We start from the raw sequence: 24,307 nt of genomic DNA, 5'->3' as shown, positions 1-24,307 counted from the left end.
TGCACCGGTATCCCCATGAGCTACGGGAACCGATATGGTGCCGTGGCATCATTTTTGGATTCGTCGCCATGGCACCCTTTCTTTCCGCCACGATGACAAATGCTTCATAATATGCTCATGTCAACATTTTCTTAAAACTTGCATAAAACTTGCACATGTCATCCGCATCATGATAACAACATTAAAAATGGTTTAAATTATTGTTTCCATTAGTTTGCTAAATGCATATGGGGTTTACCGGATGCGTTGTTTGTTATATCCGACCCCATTTAAATTGCTTAAATGGTATAGTTTTGTTATGCTTCAGATCTTGCCATGTTAACCAACATTTAATATAGTTGAGTACCTAAATGAGAGAGAACTAAATAATTGATGTGGTGTTCCGTCAATATGCAACTCATTGCATATTGAGCTCCACTTAACTTGTAGTTTTGTTTGTGCATTTTGCCATGCCATGCTTCATTAAACCGGACATGCATCATACTTGGGTGTGCATCGTGCCATGTTTATGTGGTGGTTGTTTACTATGTTGTTTGCTTCTTTCCGGTGTTGCTTCTTCGGGTTGGTTCCGATAACGTCATGTTGTGAGGATTCGTTCGACTTCGACCGTTTATCTTCTTCATGGACTCGTTCTTCTTCCTTGCGGGATCTCAGGCAAGATGACCATACCCTCGAAATCACTTCTATCTTTGCTTGCTTAGTTGCTCGCTCTTTTGCTATGCCTATGCTGCGATACCTACCACTTTCTTATCATGCCTCCCATATTGTTGAACCAAGCCTCTAACCCACCTTGTCCTAGCAAACCGTTGTCTGGCTATGTTACCGCTTTGCTCAGCCCCTCTTATAGCGTTGTTAGTTGCAGGTGAAGATTGAAGTTTGTTCCTTGTTGGAATATGGAGATGTTGTTCCTTGTTGGAATATTTTTACTTGTTGGGATATCACAATATCTCTTATTAAATTAATGCATCTATATACTTGGTAAAGGGTGGAAGGCTCGGCCTTATGCCTGGTGTTTTGTTCCACTCTTGCCGCCCTAGTTTCCGTCATATCGGTGTTATGTTCCCGGATTTTGTGTTCCTTACGCGGTTGGGTTATAATGGGAACCCCTTGACAGTTCGCCTTGAATAAAACTCCTCCAACAATGCCCAACCTTGGTTTTACCATTTGCCACCTAGCCTTTTCTTTTCCCTTGGGAGTCGCGCTCCCGAGGGTCATCATTATTTTAAACCCCCCGGGCCAGTGCTCCTCTGAGTGTTGGTCCAACCTGTCAGCCACCGGTGACCACCAGGGGCAACTCTGGACTGGCCTACCGGAAGTTTGGACAATCCGGTGTGCCCTGAGAACGAGATATGTGCAGCTCCTATCGGGATTTGTCGGCACATTCGGGTGGCTTTGCTGGTCTTGTTTTACCATTGTCCAAATGTCTTGTAACCTGGATGCCGAGTCTGATCGAAATGTCTTGGGAGAAGGAATATCCTTCGTTGACCGTGAGAGCTTGTGATGGGCTAAGTTGGGACACCCCTGCAGGGTTTGAACTTTCGAAAGACGTGCCCGCGGTTATGGGCAGATGGGAATTTGTTAATGTACGGTTGTAGAAAACCTGAAGTTGATCTTAATTAAAATACATCAACCGCGTGTGTAACCGTGATGGTCTCTTCTCGGCGGAGTCCGGGAAGTGAACACGGTGTTGGAGTTATGCTTGACGTAGGTTGTTCTAGGATCACTTCTTGATCATAGTTGTTCGACTGTGCTTTTGCCTTCTCTTCTCGCTCTCATTTGATGTTTAGCCACCAAATATGCTAGTCGCTTGCTGCAGCTCCACTTCATACCTTTACCTTACCCATAAGCTTAAATAGTCTTGATCGCGAGGGTGTGAGATTGCTGAGTCCCCGTGACTCACAGATACTTCCAAAACCAGTTTGCAGGTGCCGTTGAACCGTGCAGATGATGCAACTGAGCTCAAGGCGGAGCTCGATGAAGATCGTGTCCTTTGTGTTCTTTCGTTCTAGTTGATCAGTAGTGGAGCCCAGTTGGGGTCGATCGGGGATCTGTGTAGCATTTGGGGTAGTCTTCTTTTATTTTGGTTCCGTAGTCGGACCTTGATTGTATCTGGATGATGTAATGCTTTATTCATGTATTGTGTGAAGTGGCGATTGTAAGCCAACTATGTATCTCTTTCCCTTATGTATTACATGGGTTGTGTGAAGATTACCTCACTTGCGACATTGCTTTCAATGCGGTTATGCCTCTAAGTCGTGCTTCGACACGTGGGAGATATAGCCGCATCGAGGGCGTTACAAGTTGGTAATCAGAGCCTTCCCCGACCTTAGGAGCCCCCTGCTTGATCGAATCGCTGGCGTTGTTGAGTCTAGAAAATGTTTTGAGTCATTTAGGAATTCTATATATCGGAGAGTTAGGACTTCTTTTTACTCCTCAGTCCCTTCGTCGCTCTGGTGAGGCATCCTGACGTAGAGTTTTGACTCTTCTCTTCTCAAATTTCACTAAAAAATTTTAGGATCACGCGGGTATCTTGGAATCGTTCCGATGGTTTTGTGACGAGAACATTGTTCTTGGTGCCTCCTGACATTTAGGGGTTGTGGCAGTGTCCCGGGGAGTTGAGCTCCGAGGTGTTGTCGTCACAATTTTATCGTTGCAGTTCTGGAATACCTGAGTTTAGTTTCGCCGACATCGAAAATCTCTTTTATGCAGTTGTTGGTGAGATAACCTCGACGCCACCCAGTACTGGGGCGGGAGTTCGGGAGTATTGCCATAACTCGTATAACGGATGCTTTTCGAAGGTTGAGGTAGATGATTTCCGAAGGTTTCTTGGTTATGTGTTGAAGGATGGATACAACTGGATGTAGGATTTGTTAGTTTTGGGTGAGATATTATGCTTCCCCTGTATCCCCAACACCTGATTGCATAACCGGAAAATTTCGGGAGTTTATAAGTGGGAATTCAAGTAGCTCTTAGGATATCTTTCCGACAGATGTATGATATGAAATTGGGGTTCGACGTCTAGTGGTCCGCCTATTCACGGTTGGTTTTACAGTGGTCTCATTGTGTCTTAAAGAGTCCTTGGCTATGACGACTCAGGGACGCTTCGTATGTCATGTGCACTGCCTTGTACATGATGGTGTTGTACGATCGAGCCCGTGTAGGCCCCACCACGAAAACTTCGGACGAAATCTCTATCATATGTTTGTTCCGGCTTATTTTGCAAGCCAAGCCTTTATTTTGTTTTGAGTTGTGGTATTTGAGTTGCTTTAGACACAAGTGTTGATTCCATACCAATCCTAAGCGGTGTTCTCATACTCCGATGTGAATACTAATCCTTCTCGATAATTGAGATTGTCATGTCAATCCTTTTCAATCGGTGTGTTTCTCTTCAAGTGGATCCGATCATTTCAACATCCGCAAGACCTAGTATCAGTTCTTCTCAACGGTGTTTGTTTCATCTGTCTCCTAGTTGCCTTTGTTTTTCCCGCCCACCCACCCTTTTTCTTCGAGGACTAAGATTTTTTTCTTAATCAAATATCCATTTTATACATGTGAAGTCTCTTCTTTCTTTTCTTTCAATATTCTTATCCGGTGATTCTCATGAAGATACTAACAGAGCCTCAAGTTCATCATTATTCGTTCTTTTTATTCTCCGGTGGGTCGAATTCAAGTTTTGGTGTTGACCATATTTTTTTCCTCGTTCCAAATGTCTTCTCTTACCGGTGCACCTCATAATAATTCATTTCTCGCTATTCATTTGTTCGGGAGTGCTGAAGATATCTCAGAAGGCTCGTCTTGTCTTTCAAGATCAGTTCAACCTATTTCGAGGTTGTTATCTCATTCTAGCCATTTAAATCTTACCGGTGCATTCTTTCTTTTAAATTGTTCTACGGTGTTTCTTTTGAGTGGGCCCTAACCCACAGGTCTTTTTCCAGGATCTTACCTGACTCTTCTAATTTTACCGGAGCTATTCAAAAATTCTTTCAAGTTTGACGTAAGAATGAATTTTCATCAGTCAAATGCCTTTCTCCAAGATCTTTCAAATTCTTTTCATCATTGGCTCAACCTTTTCCATTCTTCATTATGGAGGGCCTCAAAAATTCTCAGTGGTGGTAATCGTCATCATTCTCAACATTTGAAGACCGAAGAAGAGTTTCTCTCAAATCTTGGTCCGTTCTCTCGAAGATTCATGGTACTAGTCTTATGCCATACCCTCATAATAGTTTTGATTGTGAGAATTCTTTTCACCCTTCCGGAGTAATTCAGGAGTCTTTTCAGTTTGATTTTCCGGAGGCCATCTTTTCAAATATTATTCATTGCAGCTCTCAGTTCTTTTTCTCCAATCTTACCGGTGCATCGTTCAAGTGATCTCTAATCAGTCGTGATCCCTTCGTTCTCATATATCTAGATTGTCTCAAGTATCTTCGTTCATTTCATAATTCTTACCCGCTGATTAATCCCTTTATTTCGTTCATTTCAAATTCTTATGGTGGTTTGTTCAAGAGTTCTTCTCCTTCGTTATCATACAGATTCATTCGTTCTTTCATCCTACCGGTGGATCATCGAAGACCTTCTCAAGTTGGCCTATATCTATCTTAATCTTTTCTATGAGAATAAGTAATATGCCAAATCCGTTGTTTGATCAATTTAATTGGTGAAGGTTAAGCATAATATAATTCTTATTCTTGTTTCATCCATATGTTAATCTTTTCTTCCGGAGTTTGTTCACGATGAGTAAATTCTTGGTTTCAAGTGCTTGTCTTTCTTTCCCGGAGTTCCAAGCTCTCGCAATTATGTAATCACGGAGATCTATCTAAACCTTTACAAGGTTCCACCTTGTGTTTTCAACTACCCTTTCTTTCCGTTTGATCATTCTTTTGTTTAACGGAGTTCTTCATGGAGGTTCTACATGATGGGTCATCAAGGATTTAATTCCTTCATGAAGTTTTTTTAGATTCTTTTTAGAGGAGCTATACTTCAAGTATTCTTCATCTTGCATCCCGAAGTGCAATTCTTTCTACCATATCATTGGAGGTGGTATTATGTCATTCTTGATAATTTTAGTTCATGTTTCATGATTCACATGTTGTAAGAATGAGATACTTTAAATCCATCAATCTCGTCATTGGAGTTATCTTGGGTTATATTTCACCTAAAGCCTTCCCTAAGGATTGTTGCTATCTATGATGCTTATAAAGGACCCAAGTTCTTCTTTATCCTCCCGGTGAAATAAGTTTCTCGTCTCCTTGTTCATATTAATCCAATCTATTGTTTTTGTTAGTGGCAGAATTTCACCTCATAGTTTTGAGATGTTCTCCATAAGCCCACAACAAGCTTACTCTTTTCATTGTTGGTTCTTCCAACAACTCCGTTCGACCCTTCTCCTAAAGATGTTTTTTCAAGCTCATTTGTGGCACAAGTTGTCATTTTCTTCTCAATTCTTTCCTTTCCAACGATTCAACTTATTTTCTTTCATTCCGGAGGCATTGTTTTGTTGCTATATTCACCCATCATCTCGTTTTGTCAAATATCATGTTCTTTTCATGCTTATCCAGTTAACCGGAGTATCGTGCGCTCTTTTAAAATTATATCATCTTATCAAGTTTTACCTCCTTTCTCAACCGGAGTGTTGTCTGAGATCTTTCTTACCCCTTGTTCCATTCATTCAATAGTTCCGGAGGCAGTGTGTTGTGATTTCATCAAGTATCTTCTCATCTTACCAAGTTCTTATTCAATTCCTTTTCTTTTCAATCGGAGTGCTGCCCAAAGTTGTTCTTCCTTGTTCCTCTTTTCTAACGGAGTATTTTCAACTTCGTTCATCTCTGTTGTATTCCTTTCTCGAAATGGCTTAACATTTTCAAGGTTCTTTGGTTTCACTCATTGGTCAAAGAAGCAATTAGTTTTGCCTCTTCCCTTCCTTTTCCGTTTCCCTCCGGTGCCATCCTAGATCTCGAGACGAGATCCTCTCGTAGTGGTGGAGTGTTGTGACGCCCCAAGACCGATGCTCGAGAAGGCTTCCTTATATTCAGGGTTTCGCCGTGTGTTTCATTTGTGCTTGCCCTTTTATTTTTTTTTGCATTGCATCATGTCATCATGCCATCATCTCATAAATCTTTTACATCTCAACTAAATAAATCGTATGGATCTTCGATCCATTTAAATCGAGGGAAGGATGACTTCTCTTTATAATATATCCTCCCGATATTAGTTGAGCTATTATAAAATGATCCATTCTTATGGAATCACCTAAAACACACTTATAAATTTCCCCATGCCTTTGCTATCTCGCTGCTTGACCTCAAACCTTGTCCGTAAATTCTTTCGTCATTTTCCGGAGCTCCACCAAAAATCCGAATAGTTTTGGACTCTTCATTACCTTGAACTTATTCAAACCATTTGAATTAAATTCAAATGGATTTGAATCCAGATCTTTCAATCATGCCACTTTTATTTTCTGGATCGAGCTTATTTTTTTGCGAGTCCGGGAAAGTAATCCCCATACCCAAATTCTTGTCCACTCTTTGCTTCCTTTCTCTCTTTTCCTTCTTTGTCCTTTTCTGTTTTTTTTTCAGAGAAGTTAAAGAGAAGAGAGAAAGAGAGAAGGGAGTCCGCAGTCCAATTTGGCCCAAGGCCCCACTCCCGATCGAACCCTAGCCTTCCTGAGTCGCTACTCCCTCTTTCCCGCGTTCCCTCACCGCCGCCAGGAGCCATCTCCTCGATCCCCATCTCCCTCCAGCGCTCTGCTCGAACCCCCCCTCCTCTCGCTCTCTTCCTCACGCACCAGGGAGGAGCCCCGAGCCCTCACACTCAGCCCTCGCACGCGAGCTCAACCTCGACCTGCCGAGCGCCTCTTCCACCTGCACCTCGTCGCGCCTCCCTCGGCTGTCGCTCCAGCTGCTCGCCTCGCGCCTCTGCGCCGCCGTCTCGCCATGGCGCCCGGACCGGCCTCCCGCGCGCTCAGCTCCTCTTGCCGTCCGCTGCTCCGCCTCCCTCTGGTCGTGCACCTCCCTTCCCGAGGTCCTCCTCGAGCTACCTCGTCGCCCGAGGCAGTGCCTCCCCGTGTCCGGTCGCCGCCGGAGTCCATGACCATCGCCACGATTTCCTCCTCTGCTCGCGAGTCGTGCTTCACTGCCGCGCCTCCCTAGCCTTGCTGCCTTCGCGGGGCACCGGCAGCACATCCACCTCGCCGTCCGATGCTGCTCCGTCCCTGCGCCACCCGGTGACCCCGTCATCACTCCGACTGGCGAGTCCAGGCCGCCGAGCTCTTCGTCTTGCTATTGCTCTGCCATCGACCTCCTGTTGTTGCAGGACCATCCACACCGGGCACTGTGGGCATGCTGTTTCTTCTCTCTCAAGGTCGAAAGGAGGCCCGTTACAAGAAACACCAAGTACCATGATAGTCCTCCAAGAGTTTGGGTTCGACAAGTTTGATGACGCTATTGTACAACTACGTTACCGTGACCGGCAAGACCGACCGAACGAAACCGCCAAATACCTCTATGAACGGATGCGTCAAGGTCGCTTTGGAAATCGCCAAGTACACCACCGACAAGATCACACGGATGCTCGAACGAGTGCTCAACGAACGCCAAGTACCACGACGACCATCGGCATGCACCCCTACACCGCATCAGAACACCGAGTTTTCCTCTTCGGATGTGTGTACGACTATCAGGGCCAAAAGACCCGTACACCATTATCGTCTCCAAAGAACCGTGTAACGGAACCGACAAGTTCGATTACGACTCGTGTACGGCTACGCGGGATTCCTCGAACGCCAAGTTCAACGATGCGTCAAGTCCCTCGCCGTGATCCCGAACATCTACGGAAAATTGTGCAACTCAGAACGTGATCAACTACCGCCGCCCAGATCACGAGTACCTCTACCGTCGTCATGTACCCCTACTTCCACTACCGAACGTCCTGAGAACGTCTACTTCCCCTACACCGCTTTGAACTTGAACCCCTCCGATAACGCACGCTTCGAAGGTATAACCCCGAGACGACCGTCCGAGAACGTTTGCATGTGTTGTATGAGATGCACCCGTTGTCTGCACCGTGTCCGAGTTGTCACTTCCTCGGTCCTCCTCTTTTGCCGCTAACCCGTGGGTACCCGGTATCCGGGAGGACCCCACCATCCTCGGGAGACACGCTCCCGTCACTTTTCCTTTTGCACCGGTATCCCCGTGAGCTACCGGAACCGATATGGTGCCGTGGCATCATTTTCGGATTCGTCGTCGTGGCACCCTTTCTTTCCGCCAGGATGACAAATGCTTCATAATATGCTCATGTCAACATTTTCTTAAAACTTGCATAAAACTTGCACATGTCATCCGCATCATGATAACAACATTAAAAATGGTTTAAATTGTTGTTTGCATTAATTTGCTAAATGCATATGGGGTTTACCGGATGCGTTGTTTGTTATATGCGGCCCCATTTAAATTGCTTAAATGGTATAGTTTTGTTATGCTTCACATCTTGCCATGTTAACCAAAATTTAATATTGTTGAGTACCTAAATGAGAGAGAACTAAATAATTGATGTGGTGTTCCGTCAATATGCAACTCGTTGCATATTGAGCTCCACTTAACTTGTAGTTTTGTTTGTGCATTTTGCCATGCCATGCCTCATTAAACCGGACATGCATCATACTTGGGTGTGCATCATGCCATGTTTATGTGGTGGTTGTTTACTATGTTGTTTGCTTCTTTTCGGTGTTGCTTCTTCGGGTTGGTTCCGATAACGTCGTGTTGTGAGGATTCGTTCGACTTCGACCGTTTATCTTCTTCATGGACTCGTTCTTCTTCCTTGCAAGATCTCAGGCAAGATGACCATACCCTCGAAATCACTTCTATCTTTGCTTGCTTAGTTGCTCGCTCTTTTGCTATGCCTATGCTGCGATACCTACCACTTGCTTATCATGCCTCCCATATTGTTGAACCAAGCCTCTAACCCACCTTGTCCTAGCAAACCGTTGTTTGGCTATGTTACCGCTTAGCTCAGCCCCTCTTATAGCATTGTTAGTTGCAGGTGAAGATTGAAGTTTGTTCCTTGTTGGAACATGGAGATGTTGTTCCTTGTTGGAACATTTTTACTTGTTGTGATATCACAATATCTCTTATTAAATTAATGCATCTATATACTTGGTAAAGGGTGGAAGGCTCGGCCTTATGCCTGGTGTTTTGTTCCACTCTTGCCGCCCTAGTTTCCGTCATATCGGTGTTATGTTCCCGGATTTTGTGTTCCTTACGCGGTTGGGTTATAATGGGAACCCCTTGACAGTCCGCCTTGAATAAAACTCCTCCAGCAATGCCCAACCTTGGTTTTACCATTTGCTACCTAGCCTTTTCTTTTCCATTGGGAGTCGCGCTCCCGAGGGTCATCATTATTTTAAACCCCCCGGGGCCAGTGCTCCTTTGAGTGTTGGTCCAACCTGTCAGCCACCGGTGACCACCAGGGGCAACTCTGGGCTGGCCTACCGGAAGTTTGGACAATCCGGTGTGCCCTGAGAATGAGATATGTGCAGCTCCTATCGGGATTTATCGGCACAATCGGGTGGATTTGCTGGTCAAGTTTTACCATTGTTGAAATGTCTTGTAACCTGGATGCCGAGTCTGATCGAAATGTCTTGGGAGAAGGAATATCCTTCGTTGACCGTCAGAGCTTGTGATGGGCTAAGTTGGGACACCCCTGCAGGGTTTGAACTTTCGAAAGACGTGCCCGCGGTTATGGGCAGATGGGAATTTGTTAATGTCCGGTTGTAGAAAACCTGAAGTTGATCTTAATTAAAATACATCAACCGCGTGTGTAACCGTGATGGTCTCTTCTCGGCGGAGTCCGGGAAGTGAACACGGTGTTGGAGTTATGCTTGACGTAGGTTGTTCTAGGATCACTTCTTGATCATAGTTGTTCGACTGTGCTTTTGCCTTCTCTTCTCGCTCTCATTTGATGTTTAGCCACCAAATATGCTAGTCGCTTGCTGCAGCTCCACTTCATACCTTTACCTTACCCATAAGCTTAAATAGTCTTGATCGCGAGGGTGTGAGATTGCTGAGTCCCCGTGACTCACAGATACTTCCAAAACCAGTTTGCAGGTGCCGTTGAACCGTGCAGATGACGCAACTGAGCTCAAGGCGGAGCTCGATGAAGATCGTGTCCTTTGTGTTCTTTCGTTCTAGTTGATCAGTAGTGGAGCCCAGTTGGGGACGATCGGGGATCTGTGTAGCATTTGGGGTAGTCTTCTTTATTTTGGGTTCCGTAGTCGGACCTTGATTGTATCTGGTTGATGTAATGCTTTATTCATGTATTTGTGTGAAGTGGCGATTGTAAGCCAACTATGTAACTCTTTCCCTTATGTATTACATGGGTTGTGTGAAGATTACCTCACTTGCGACATTGCTTTCAATGTGGTTATGCCTCTAAGTCGTGCTTCGACACGTGGGAGATATAGCCGCATCGAGGGCTTTACAGTTATGTTTCCTAACCATAGACATGAGTTGTCATTTGATAAACGGGATCACATCATTAGGAGAATGATGTGATTGACTTGACCCATTCCGTTAGCTTAGCATTTGATCATTCAGTTTACTGCTATTGCTTTCTTCATGACTTATACATGTTCCTATGACTATGAGATTATGCAACTCCCGAATACCAGAGGAACAATTTGTGTGCTACCAAACGTCACAACGTAACTGGGTGATTATAAAGGTGCTCTACAGGTGTCCCCGATGGTACTTGTTGAGTTGGCATAAATCAAGATTAGGATTTGTCACTCCGATTGTCGGAGAGGTATCTCTGGGCCCTCCCGGTAATGCACATCACTATAAGCCTTGCAAGCGATGTAACTAATGAGTTAGTTGCAGGATGATGCATTACGGAATGAGTAAAGAGACTTGTTGGTAATGAGATTGAACTAGGTATTGAGATACCGACGATCGAATCTCGGGCAAGTAACATACCGATGACAAAGAGAACAACGTATGTTGTTATGCGGTTTGACCGATAAAGATCTTCGTAGAATATGTAGGAGCCAATATGAACATCCAAGTTCCGCTATTGGTTATTGACCGAAGACGTGTCTCGGTCATGTCTACATAGTTCTCGAACCCATAGGGTCCGCACGCTTAACGTTCAGTGACGGTCGGTATTATGAGTTTATGTGATTTGATGTACCGAAGGTAGTTCAGAGTCCTGGATGAGATCGGGGACATGATGAGGAGTCTCGAAACGGTCGAGACGTAAAGATCGATATATTGGACGACTATATTCGGACATGGAAAGGTTCCGAGTGATTCAGGTATTTTTCGGGGTACCGGGGACTTACGGGAATATGAGGAAGAAGTAATGAGCCACATGGGCCAAGTGGTGGGAGAGAGGAGGCAGGGCGCGGGGCCCCCCTAGCCCAAACCGAATTGGACTAGGGGGCCGGCCCCCTTTCCTTCTTTTCCTCCCTCTCCTTCCTTCTCCCTCTCCTCCTTCCTTTCCTCCTCCTAGTAGGAGTAGGAAGAAAGGGGAGTCCTACTCCTACTAGGAGGAGGACTCCTCCTCCTGGCGCGCCTCCCCCCTTGCTCCTTTATATACGGTGGCAAGGGGGGCACCCTAGAACACACAAGTTGATCTGTTGATCTCGCCCAACCGTGTGCGGTGCCCCCCTCCACCATAATCCACCTCGATCATATTGTAGCGGTGCTTAGGCGAAGCCCTGCGTCGGTAGCATCATCATCACCGTCATCACGCTGTCATGCTGACGAAACTCTCCTGTGAAGCTCTGCTGGATCGTAGTTCGTGGGACGTCATCGAGTTGAACGTGTGCTGAACTCGGAGGTGCCATGTGTTCGGTACTTGGATCGGTCGGATCATGAAGACATACGACTACATCCACCGCATTGTGCTAACGCTTCCGCTTTCGGTCTACGAGGGTACGTCGATACACTCTCCCCTCTCATTGCTATGCATCGCCATGATCCTGTGTGTGCGTAGGAATTTTTTTGAAATTACTACGTTCCCTAACAGTGGTATCAGAGCCAGGTTTCTACGTAGATGTTATATGCATGAGTAGAACACAAACGAGTTGTGGGCGATACAAGTCATACTGCTTACCAGCATGTCATACTTTGGTTCGATGGTATTGTTGGATGAAGCGGCCCAGACCGACATTACGCGTACGCTTACGTTAGACTGGTTCTACCGACGTGCTTTGCACACCGGTGGCTGGCGGGTGTCAGTTTCTCCAACTTTAGTTGAACCGAGTGTGACTACGCCCGGTCCTTGTTGAAGGTTAAAACGGCACTAACTTGACGAAATATCATTGTGGTTTGTTGAGTAGGTAAGAACAGTTCTTGCTCAGCCCGTAGCACCCACGTAAAACTTGCAACAACAAAGTAGATGACGCCTAACTTGTTTTTGCGGGGAATATTGTGATGTGATATGGTCAAGACGTGATGAGATATAAATTGTTGTATGAGATGATCATGTTTTGTTGAAGTTATCGGCAACTGGCAGGAGCCTTATGGTTGTCTCTTTATTGCATAAGAAGCAAGCGCCAAATAATTGCTTTACTTTATCGCTATGCGATAGCAATAGTTGCAAGAACAATAGTTGACGAGACGACCATATGATGACACATTTATAGAGATCAAGATGATGGAGATCATGGTGTCATGCCGGTGACGATAGAGATCATGACGGTACTTTGGAGATGTAGATCAAAGGCGCAAGATGATCATGGTCATATCATGTCACATATTTTGATTGCATGTGATGTTTATCCTTTATGCATCTTATTTTGCTTAGTTTGACGGTAGCATTTTAAGATGATCTCTCACTAAATTTCAAGGTATAAGTGTTCTCCCTGAGTATGCACCATTGCGACAGTTCGTCGTGCTGAGACACCACGTGATGATCGGGTGTGATAAGCTCTACATTCACATACAACGGGTGCAAGCCAACTTTGCACACGCGGAATACTCGGGTTAAACTTGACGAGCCTAGCATATGCAGATATGGCCTCGGAACACTGGAGACCGAAAGGTCGAGCGTGAATCATATAGTAGATATGATCAACATAGTGATGTTCACCATTGAAAACTACTCCATCTCACGTGATGATCGGACATGGTTTAGTTGATTTGGATCACGTGATCATTTAGATGACTAGAGGGATATCTATCTAAGTGGGAGTTCTTAAGTAATATGATTAATTGAACTTAAATTTACCATGAACTTAGTCTTGATAGTATTTGCATATCTATGTTCTAGATCAATAGCTTGCGATGTAGCTCCCCGTTTATTTTGATATGTTCCTAGAGACAAACTAAGTTGAAAGATGTTAGTAGCAATGATGCGGATTGGATCCATGATCTGAGGAATATCCTCATTGCTACACAGAAGAATTATGTCCTTGATGCACCGCTAGGTGACGGACCTATTACAGGAGCAGATACAGACGTTATGAATGTTTTACAAAGCTCGGTTTGATGACTACTTGATAGTTTAGTGCACCATGCTTTACGGCTTAGAATCAGGGCTTCAAAGACGTTTTGAATGCCACGGAGCATATGAGATGTTCCAAGAGTTGAAATTAGTATTTCATACTCATGCCCATGTCGAAAGGTATGATACCTTTGACAAGCACTTTGCCTACAAGATGGAGGAGAATAGCTCAGCTTGTGAGCATGTGCTCAGAATGTCCGAGTACTACAATCACTTGAATCAAGTGGGAGTTAATCTTCCAGATAATATAGTGATTGACAGAATTCTCTAGTCACTATCACCAAGTTACTGGAACTTCGTGATGAACTATAATATGCAAGGGATAACGGAAACGATTCCCAAGCTCTTCGTGATGCTGAAATCGACAAAGGTAGAAATCAAGAAAAGCATCAAGTGTTGATGGTTGACAAGACCGCTAGTTTCAAGAAAAGGGAAAACGAAAGAAGGGGAACTTCAAGAAGAATGGAAAGCAAGTTGCTGCTCAAGTGAAGAAGCCCAAGTCTAGACCTAAACCTGAGACTAAGTGCTTCTACTGCAAAGGGACTGGTCACTGGAAGCAAAACTGCCCCAAGTATTTGGCCGATAAGAAGGATGGCAATGTAAAGAAAGGTATATTTGATATACATGTTATTGATGTGTACTTTACTAGTGTTTATAGAAACCCCTCAATATTTGATACTAGTTCAGTTGCTGTGATTAGTAACTCGAAATGGGACTTGCATAATGAACAGAGACTAGTTAAGGGTGAAGTGACAATGTGTGTTGGAAGTGGTTCCAAGATTGATATGATCATCACCGTACACTCCCTATACTTTCGGGATTAGTGTTGAACCTAAATAAATGTTATTTGGTGTTTGTGTTAAGCATGAATATGATTTGATCATGTTTATTGCAATACCGTTATTCATTTAAAGTCAGAGAATAATTGTTGTTCTGTTTACATGAATAAAACCTTCAATGGTCATACACCCAAGGTGAATGGTTTATTGAATCTCGATCATAGTGATACACATATTCATAATATTGAAGCCAAAAAGATGAAAAGTTAATAATGATAGTGCAACTTATTTGTGGCACTGCCGTTTAGGTCATATTGGTGTAAAGCGCATGAATAAAATCCATGCTGATGGGCTTTTGGAATCACTTGATTATGAATTAGTTGATGCTTGCGAACCATTCCTCATGGGTAAGATGACTAAGACTCCGTTCTCCGGAACAATGGAGTGAGCAACAGACTTGTTGGAAATAATACATACTGATGTATGCAGTCCGATGAGTGTTGAGGCTCGCGGCAGGTATCGTTATTTTCTGACCTTCACATATGATTTGAGTAAGATATGGGTATATCTTCTTGATGAAACATAAATCTGAAACATCTGAAAAGTTCAAATAATTTCAGAGTGAAGTGGAAAATCATCGTAACAAGAAAATAAAGTTTCTATGATCGGATCGTGGAGGAGAATATTTGAGTTATGAGTTTGGTCTTCATTTGAAACAATGCGGAATAGTTTCTCAACTCACGCCACCTAGAACACCACAGCGTAATGGTGAGTCCGAACATCGTAACCGTACTTTATTAGATATGGTGCAATCTATGATGTGTCTTACCAATTTACCACTATCATTTTGGGGTTATGCATTAGAGACAGCTGCATTCACGTTTTTCTACCGTGAACAGTAGGGGAACCCCCTACTATGAAAGAATGAAATTAATAATGGTGGTAAGTTACATGGTTTTACTTTACATCTCCATTTTCCCTTTGGGAAAAGGACAAAAGGCTACTCTAATGAAGGCAAGACAAGAGTAGAGGGATGAGATTTTTGTGCTTCTCCTTGACCCTATAGGTTAGGAGTGAAAAATCAAACTTGAATTTGTTAAGCCAAGCTAGACGGGATGGAGCAATCCCCCTAAAGTGTTTGTTGTTGCATTCCTTCCATATGCTCCACGCCGCCAATAGGAAAACTTCCATGAACAGTGGCCTTCCCCAAGCTTGTTTTGCCATCGAAACCTTGTCCAGTCTTGTCCTCCCCTGGTGCCAACCAATTCCAAGCGTGGACCAACATTGTGTGCTGATGTGACAATCAAAGAACAAATGTTCTAGAGTTTCTTCTATGTGTTGTCCACAAAGTATGCAGTCATGATTATGCCCAATGTTGTAGCGTCGCCGCTTGAGCATGTTCCTTGTGTTTAAACGGTCAGATAGTAGTAGCCAGCCGAAAACTTTGATCTTCATGGTTGATTTGGATTTCCATAGCCAGTGAAATCCTTGATGTCCTTGGATATCTCTGAAGCAGAAAGTATAATATTATTGAGTAGTATATTCTTTGTCTCCCCAAGTATATGTCCAGATATCATTGCGTAGCTCTGCATTCGTCAGAACAATTTCCCTGGTGTCCATCTAGATTTGCCTTACTTCATCAAGTGCTTGTGGAGAGAGGGGAAGATGAAACGCTTCCTGGAGTGACTTGATGGCCAAGAAATCCTTAACTGAGATGTCCTCGTCATTGGCATATGAAAAAGCACATGGGTACACCTCGGATAGGATGTTATCACACCAATCATCCTTCCAGAATAGGACCGTGGTACCAGTGACTACTTGGACCTTTGTGATTCCCCGAAAGACTGGCATGAGTTAGTTACGTCCCTCCACGAGAACGAGCCGCAAGAGTCTGATGCATGTGGGATCCGTCCGTCATAATATGTGTCTTAAATAAGCTGAACCCAGGGCACGTCCCAGTTGTTGTAAAATTTATGAAGGAATTTGAGCAGCAATGCATCTCCTTGAATATGAAGGTCAATGACTCCCAATCCTCCACTTGTTTTGGGTTTGCACACCATGTCCCAAGATGCCAAGGAATTACATTTGTCGCCATTGTCAGTTTTTTTGGTCCAAAGGCATTTTCATTGAATCTTGTCCAGCAACTCAATGATTTTGGTTGGCAAGCGCAAAGTGCATAGTGTGAAGATGGCTAGAGAGGTGATCGCTGAGTTGAGAAGTGAAAGCTTTCCTCTGTAGGAGATCATATTGAGAGTTGCAGATAACCGTCTTTCTACCATGCATACTAGAGGCATCAGGTCTGGAACGGTGGGTGAGGGAGTCCTGGATTAGGGGGTCTCCGGACAGCCGGACTATATCCATTGGTCGGACTGTAGGACTACGAAGATACAAGATTGAAGAGTTCGTCTCGTGTCCGGATGGGACTCTACTTGGCGTGGAAGGCAAGCTAGGCAATACGGATATGTCTATCTCCTCCTTTGTAACCGACCTTGTGTAACCCTAACCCTCTCCGGTGTCCATATAAACCGGAGGGTTTTAGTCCGTAGGACAACATACAATCATACCATAGGCTAGCTTCTAGGGTTTAGCCTCTCTGATCTCGTGGTAGATCTACTCTTGTACTACCCATATCATCAATATTAATCAAGTAGGACGTAGGGTTTTACCTCCATCAAGAGGGCCCGAACCTGGGTAAAACATCATGTCCCCTGCCTCCTGTTACCATCCGCCTTAGACGCACAGTTCGGGACCCCCTACCCGAGATCCACCGATTTTGACACCGACATTGGTGCTTTCATTGAGAGTTCCTCTGTGTCGTCGCCGTTAGGCTTGATGGCTCCTTCGATCATCGTTAGCGACGCAGTCCAGGGTGAGACTTTTCTCCTCGGACAGATCTTTGTGTTCAGCGGCTTTGCACTGCGGGCCAATTCGCTTGGCCATCTGGAGCAGATTGAAAGTTACGCCCCTGGCCACCAGGTCAGGTTTGGAACCTTAAACTACATGGCCAATATCCATGGAGACTTAATCTTCGACGGAGTCGAGCCTCTGCCTTGTGCGTCATGCGGTCACGATGAGTACGATTTAGCTCTACCATCAGACAGTGTTTAGGAGATCGCACCGGCATCCGCTCCGACCCTCAATTCGGAGCCAGTTGCGCCATCCATGGACAGGTGGATGGACCCCGCCACGGAAGCCTTATCCTCATCGGTGATCGAGCCGAACATCGACCTTACCTTGCACGAGAGCCGTGTTGTTAAACTGTCGGATCCTTCTTCGGCCATGGACTCCGAACCGCCTGCGCCCGTTCCTATCGAATCTGGCTGGGCACCGATCATGGAGTTTACTTCCGCGGATATCTTTCAGCACTCGCCCTTCGGCGATATACTGAACCCATTAAGGCCTCTCTCCTTGTCAGGAGGATCCTGGCCGAACTATGTCCGGTAGGACTGGGATGGGGACGACGAAGAAATTCGCGGCCCACCCACCACCCACTTAGTAGCCACTGTCGATGATTTAACCGACATGCTCGACTTCGACTCCAATGACATCGACGGTATGGACGACGATGCGGGAGACGAAGAGGAACCACTGCCCACAGGGCACTGGACAACCACCTCATCATACAATATATACATGGTGGATACACCCAAAGAAGGCAATGGCGACGAGACAGCGGAGGATGACCCCTCCAAGAAGCAGCCCAAACACCGACGTCAGCGGCGCCACTCTAAGTCCCGCCAAAGCAAAAGTGGTGATACCGGAACAGGAGGGAATAGCACTCCGGATAGTGCCGAAGACAACAACAATCCCCTCCAGCAAGATTTAGAGAAGGAGCATGGAGGAGCCAGCCCTCCCGAGAGAGCGGCAGATGGAGAAGCGGAGGATGATAATTACATGCCCCTCTCCGAAGACGAGGCAAGCCTCGGCGATGACGAATTCACCATGCCAGAGGATCCCGTCGAACAAGAGCGCTTCAAGCGCCGGCTCATGGGCACGGCAAATAGCCTTAAGAAAAAGCAGCAACAGCTTCAAGCTGATCAAGATCTGCTAGCTGACAGATGGACTGAAGTCCTCGCGGCCCAGGAATACAAACTCGAGCGCCCCTCCAAGAGTTACCCAAAATGCAGGTTGCTACCTCGAATGGAGGAAGAAGCGTATGACGCAGCTGATCGGCCACCTCGTGGCCGTGATAGAGAGGCATTTCAGCCAAAAGCTCAGCCTGCACCCCGACGCCATTCAAATAAAAAAGCATGGGGAAACACGCCAGACCTGCAAGACATATTGGAGGATAAAGCAAAACATGCAAGATCGATCTATGGATCACGAGGGCGCGCCACTATGCGAGATGATAAACGTCACGCCGGATACAGTAAAAGTAAATCCGGCCGGGCCGAACACAGCAGGCAAGACCCATTTGAGCTGCGTCATGATATAGCCCAATACAGAGGCACCGCACACCCCTTATGCTTCACAGACGAAGTAATGGATCATCAAATCCCAGAAGGTTTCAATCCTGTAAATATTGAATCATATGACGGCACAATAGATCCTGCGGTATGGATCGAGGATTTCCTCCTCCACATCCACATGGCCCGCGGTGATGACTTACACGCCATCAAATACCTCCCACTAAAGCTCAAAGGACCAGCGCGGCATTGGCTTAACAGCTTGCCAGCAGATTCCATTATCTGTTGGGAAGATCTGGAAGCCGCATTCCTCGACAACTTTCAGGGCACTTATGTGCGACCACCAGATGCCGATGACTTGAGCCACATAATTCAGCAGCCAGAAGAATCGGCCAGGCAATTCTGGACTCGGTTCCTAACAAAGAAAAATCAAATCGTCGACTGTCCGGATGCAGAGGCCCTAGCAGCCTTCAAACACAACATCCGCGACAAGTGGCTAGCCCGGCACCTTGGTCAGGAAAAGCCGAAATCTATGGCAGCCCTCACGACACTCATGACCCGCTTTTGTGCGGGAGAAGACAGCTGGCTGGCTCGCAGTAACAATATGTCAAAGAACCATGGTACTTCGGATACCAAGGACGGCAATAGTAGGTCACGTCACAACAAACATAAGCGCCGCATTAATAGCGATAATACTGAAGATACGACAGTCAATTCCAGATTCAAAGGCTCTAAACCCGGTCAGCGGAAAAAGCCATTCAAAAGAAGCACTCTGGGCCCGTCCAGTTTGGACCGTATACTCGATCGCTCGTGTCAAATACACGGCACCCCCGACAAGCCAGCCAACCACACCAATAGGGACTGTTGGGTATTCAATCAGGCCGGCAAGTTAATTGCCGAAGACAAAGATAAGGGGTCACACAACAATGACGAAGAGGAACCCCGGCAGCGGAACACCGGAGGACAGAAGAGGTTCCCCCCAAAAGTGTGGACAGTGAACCTGATATACGCAACCCACATCCCCAAGAGGGAGCGGAAGCGTGCGCTCAGGGACGTATATGCGTTGGAGCCAGTCGCCCCAAAGTTCAACCCATGGTCCTCCTATCCGATCACCTTCGATCGCAGGGACCACCCCACTAGTATCCGTCATGGCGGATTTGCCGCACTAGTCCTAGACCCAATCATTGACGGATTTCACCTCACTCGAGTCCTTATGGACGGTGGCAGCAGCCTGAACCTGCTTTATCAGGACACAGTGCGCAAAATGGGTATAGACCCCTCAAGGATCAAACCCACAAAAACGACCTTTAAAGGCGTCATTCCAGGTGTAGAGGCCCATTGCACAGACTCAGTTACACTGGAAGTGGTCTTTGGATCCCTGGATAACTTCCGAAGCGAAGAATTAATCTTCGATATAGTCCCGTTCCACAGTGGTTATCATGCACTGCTCGGGCGAACCGCATTTGCGAGATTCAATGCGGTACCGCATTATGCATACCTCAAGCTCAAGATGCCAGGACCTCGTGGGGTTATTACAGTTAATGGAAACACAGAGCGCTCTCTCCGAACGGAGGAGCACACTGCGGCCCTCGCAGCAGAAGTGCAAAGCAGCCTCTCAAGGCAATCCACCAGTTCGGCGTTTCAAGACCCGGACACCTTCAAGCGCGCTCGGAGTAATCGGCAACTAGACCGCCTGGCACGATCTGAGCTCGCGTAGCAATGTGGCCCCCACCCTAGTCCCAGCCAAACGGTGAAATCCGTGCCACGCGTACATAATTACGCATTAAAAACACCATGGGCACAGGTGGGGAGGGGGCACACCTACGGCACACCCCATGACGCGGCTTAAACCGCACTAGGGGTTTCCCGCTTTGTTATTTTTCTCTTTTCAGGACTTTAATCTCTGGAAACCCTGTCCGGCAACATGATTGTCGAACACATGATGCAGCAACCAAGGAGGCAGAAAGCTACGTCACACCATGGAACTTCCAGGTGGATTACGACAACGAGTGAAATATTTGCTTTAATACTATTCCTCAGCTTGCCCTTGGAAGGGACATAGTCCTAATTTTTTCTTATCGCACTATCTGTATCATTCTGCTTTAACGCACCTTTTTGAATAAACAACGCATAACATTACGACTATTATTGCATTCTTGTTATATATATATATATATATATATATATATATATATGTGTGTGTGTGTGTGTGTGTGTGTGTGTGTGTGTGTGTGTGTGTGTGTGTGTGTGTGTGTGTGTTTATTACTAACGCCTTGCAATTGTACACTTTGGTACGGCTAATACACCAGGGGCTTAAGTACCCCACAATATGGTGTGAGAAGTCTGAACACTTTCACAAGTGCGGCACCCCGAACTTATAGCATTATATGCATCAGCTCCGAATCATGTCTTTGGTCAAATGTTGGGTTTGCCCGGCTCCTATGTTTTGGTACCTTACATTCCGCTCTATCGGCTAAGGTAGCACTAGGAGAACTACTGCGATTGTGCCCCGGTTCTGCTGGGCTAAGCACCCCAGTAGAGAAAGCTAAAACTGACTGTCATGATAAGGCGAGAGACTGGTCGCTGTTCGGCGAGGTTTCGAGTCCCTAAAGACTTATGCCGCTTAGAGCGAGGGGCCAGCCCTGTCCGGCTTAAAGGCATGTATCGCGCCCCGTATTCGGCCTTCCAAATACCAGGGGCTTCGCCGAAATTTAAAATTATAGAATTCTATGGCTAAGTGAGAGTGATAAAGCATTATTAGTCCGGTTGCCTTGTTCGTTGTGCTGAGCACCTCCCTCGAAGGACCCAAAGATGGGAACAAGAGTGCTCAGGTTTATCCCGAACACCCCAGCACTCGTGGCATGGGGGCAGAAGCCGAGGACTATCCATCTCTCAGATTGGATAAACTGCCAAACATAAGGTAATATTTTAAATTCAAACAAGCGTTGCATAGCGCGTATGAAACAAGTTTTCATCATACAGGATCACACGAGCAAGTTTATTCAAATATTACATCCTTGGAACATTCGTCCGCTACAAGACGGGCACCCTTCAGGACACCCTCATAATAAATTTCGGGGGTGAGGTGCTCCTTGCCCTGCGGTGGTCCTTCCTTGATCAGCTTCACGGCGTCTAGCTTGGCCCATTGCACCTTCACACGGGCGAAAGCTCGACGTGCACCTTCGATGCAGACGGGCCGCTTGACGACTTCCAGCCATGGGCAGGCATCCACAAGCCGCCTCACCAGGCCAAAGTAGCTGTTCGGAAGGGCGTCGCCAGGCCACAGCCGGACTATAAAGCCCTTCATGGCCTGTTCGGCCGCCTTGTGTAACTCGACCAGCTGCTTTAGCTGGTCGCTCACAGACACTGGGTGTTCGGTCCCAGTATACTGGGCCCAGAACAACTTCTCCGTTGAGCTTCCATCCTCGGCACAGTAAACCTTCGCAGCATCCGACACGCTACGGGGCAAATCTACGAACGCTCCTGGAGAGCTCCAGATTCGGGTAAGTAACCGATAATTTACTTTTACATGCTTGCTTTGCATATAGAATGCCTTACCCGCCGCTATTTTCTTCATCGCGTCGATTTCCTGGAGGGCCTTTTGGGCTTCGGCCTTGGCACTCTTTGCGCTCTCGAGGGCCGCTGCAAGCTCAGACTCTCGCGTCTTCGAGTCAAGCTCCAACGCCTCGTGCTTCGTCACGAGAGCCTGGAGCTCTTGCTGCACCTCGCCCACCCGAGCCTCTTGCATTTCTCGCTCGGTGCACTCCTTGGCCGCTTTATCTTCACCCTCGGACAGCGCTTGCTTTAGGGTCGCCACTTCGGTCGTGGCCCCTGGCAAATTCATGATGATCCTGTCATTTTGCAATCGCATTCTTTTTATACATATCCATAGACTAGGTACTACTTACCTTTGTTCTCCTCGAGCTGCCTCTTGGCAAGGCCGAGCTCGTCCTTGGACCCTTTAAGGTCCTGCTTCAGTATGGCGACCTCTGCAGTCAGTGAGGCAGATGCCAGCAGCGAAGCCTGCATATGCATATTGACATACTTATATTAGACTCCTGCGATATTGTTTGATCCTCTGTTCGGCTTTTCTTTGTGAACACCGAACAGAGCATTAGGGGCTACTGTCTATGCAGTAATATTTTTCCTATATTTTAAACACTTACCTCAAAGCCTGTTAGAAGGCTGGCACAGGCTTCAGTCAGTCCGCTCTTGGCGGACTGAACCTTCTGGACCACCGCACTCATAATAGTACGGTGCTCCTCGTCGATGGAAGCGCTGCGAAACGCTTCCAGTAGACTATCCGGCGCCTCTGGATGGACAGAGGTCACTGGCACAGGCGTCTTGCCCCTCTTGGAAGGAGGCCTCATGCCCGAGTCCAGAACCACTGGAGGTTCCGGTGCGGTGTTCGGCTGAGGGCCGAACTCGGAGCCCTCAGGGGCCTTGTCCCCTCTGCTCTCGGAGTCTGGAAGGCCGCCTTGAGGCGCCTCCGGGACTGTTTCCCCTCGACCCGGTGCCTCTTGATACATTACCTCGGCATCATCCGCAGGGTGGGGGAGCTGGCGGTCGGAAGTGGATCGCTATCCATATCCGACGAGCCCAGGGAGCCGTCCGACGATACATCGATACGGGCTCGTGGCGGCCTGCATAATCATATTCGGCGTTAGGTGAAGCAGTGCGACACAAGGAATGCTATGAGTTACTCTAGTATCCGAATACTTACGACTTCCCTAGGGGCTTGGCCCTGGGCAGCCACTCGTCTTCGCCGTCGGCGGCGGTGGTAGAACTATCCGGAAGGAGAGTCCTTCCCTTCTTGGACCCTTCAGCCTCCCCAGTTGGGGCGGCCTTCCTTTTCTTGTCTCCCCCGCCTGGAGGGGGAGCATCTTCTTCTGCCTCCTCGTCTTCGGGGGAGGAGTGCACCGTAGAGTCATCAGACGGTGAGTCCGATGACGCCTGGCGTCAGGAACTCTTTCGGGTTCCCTTGGCCTTCTTGGTCTTCTCTGGCACCTTGTAAGGAGCCGGAGTCAGCATCTTCGTCAGAAGAGCGTCTGCTGGGCCTTCGGGCAAAGGAGCCGGACAGTCGATCTGTCCGGCCGTCTCCTGCCAGTCCTGTCAAAGGTACGGGATCTTAGATCCCGCATAGAGTCAAACTATGGAAAACAAGTATCCTGTAAGAGGTAAAACATCTTTCCGCGCTGGCTTGGCGCTTCGCGCTGAATCTACGATCCTTAGTAGTGGGAGGTGGAACCTCGGCACCCTTGAATAGCACCTTCCAGGCATCCTCGTGTGTTGTGTCGAAGAGCCTGTTCAGAGTTCAGTGCTGGGCCGGGTCGAACTCCCACAAGTTGAAAGCCCGTTGTTGGCACGGGAGGATCGGGCGGATGAGCATGACCTGGACTACGTTGACAAGTTTGAGCTTCTTATTCACCATGTTTTGAATACATGTTTGGAGTTCGGTCAGCTCTCCCGAACTACCCCAGGACAGGGCTTTCTCTTGCCAGGAGGTGAGCTGCATGGGGATGCCAGATCGGAACTCGGGGGTCGCTGCCCATTTAGGGTCACGCGGCTCGGTGATGTAGAACCACCCCGATTGCCACCTGGCGGCCGCTCACTACCTTCGGCTTG

Source organism: Triticum aestivum, chromosome 5A (assembly GCF_018294505.1).
Source record: "Triticum aestivum cultivar Chinese Spring chromosome 5A, IWGSC CS RefSeq v2.1, whole genome shotgun sequence".
NCBI lineage: Eukaryota > Viridiplantae > Streptophyta > Magnoliopsida > Poales > Poaceae > Triticum > Triticum aestivum.
Note: the sequence above shows the minus strand (reverse complement) of the source record.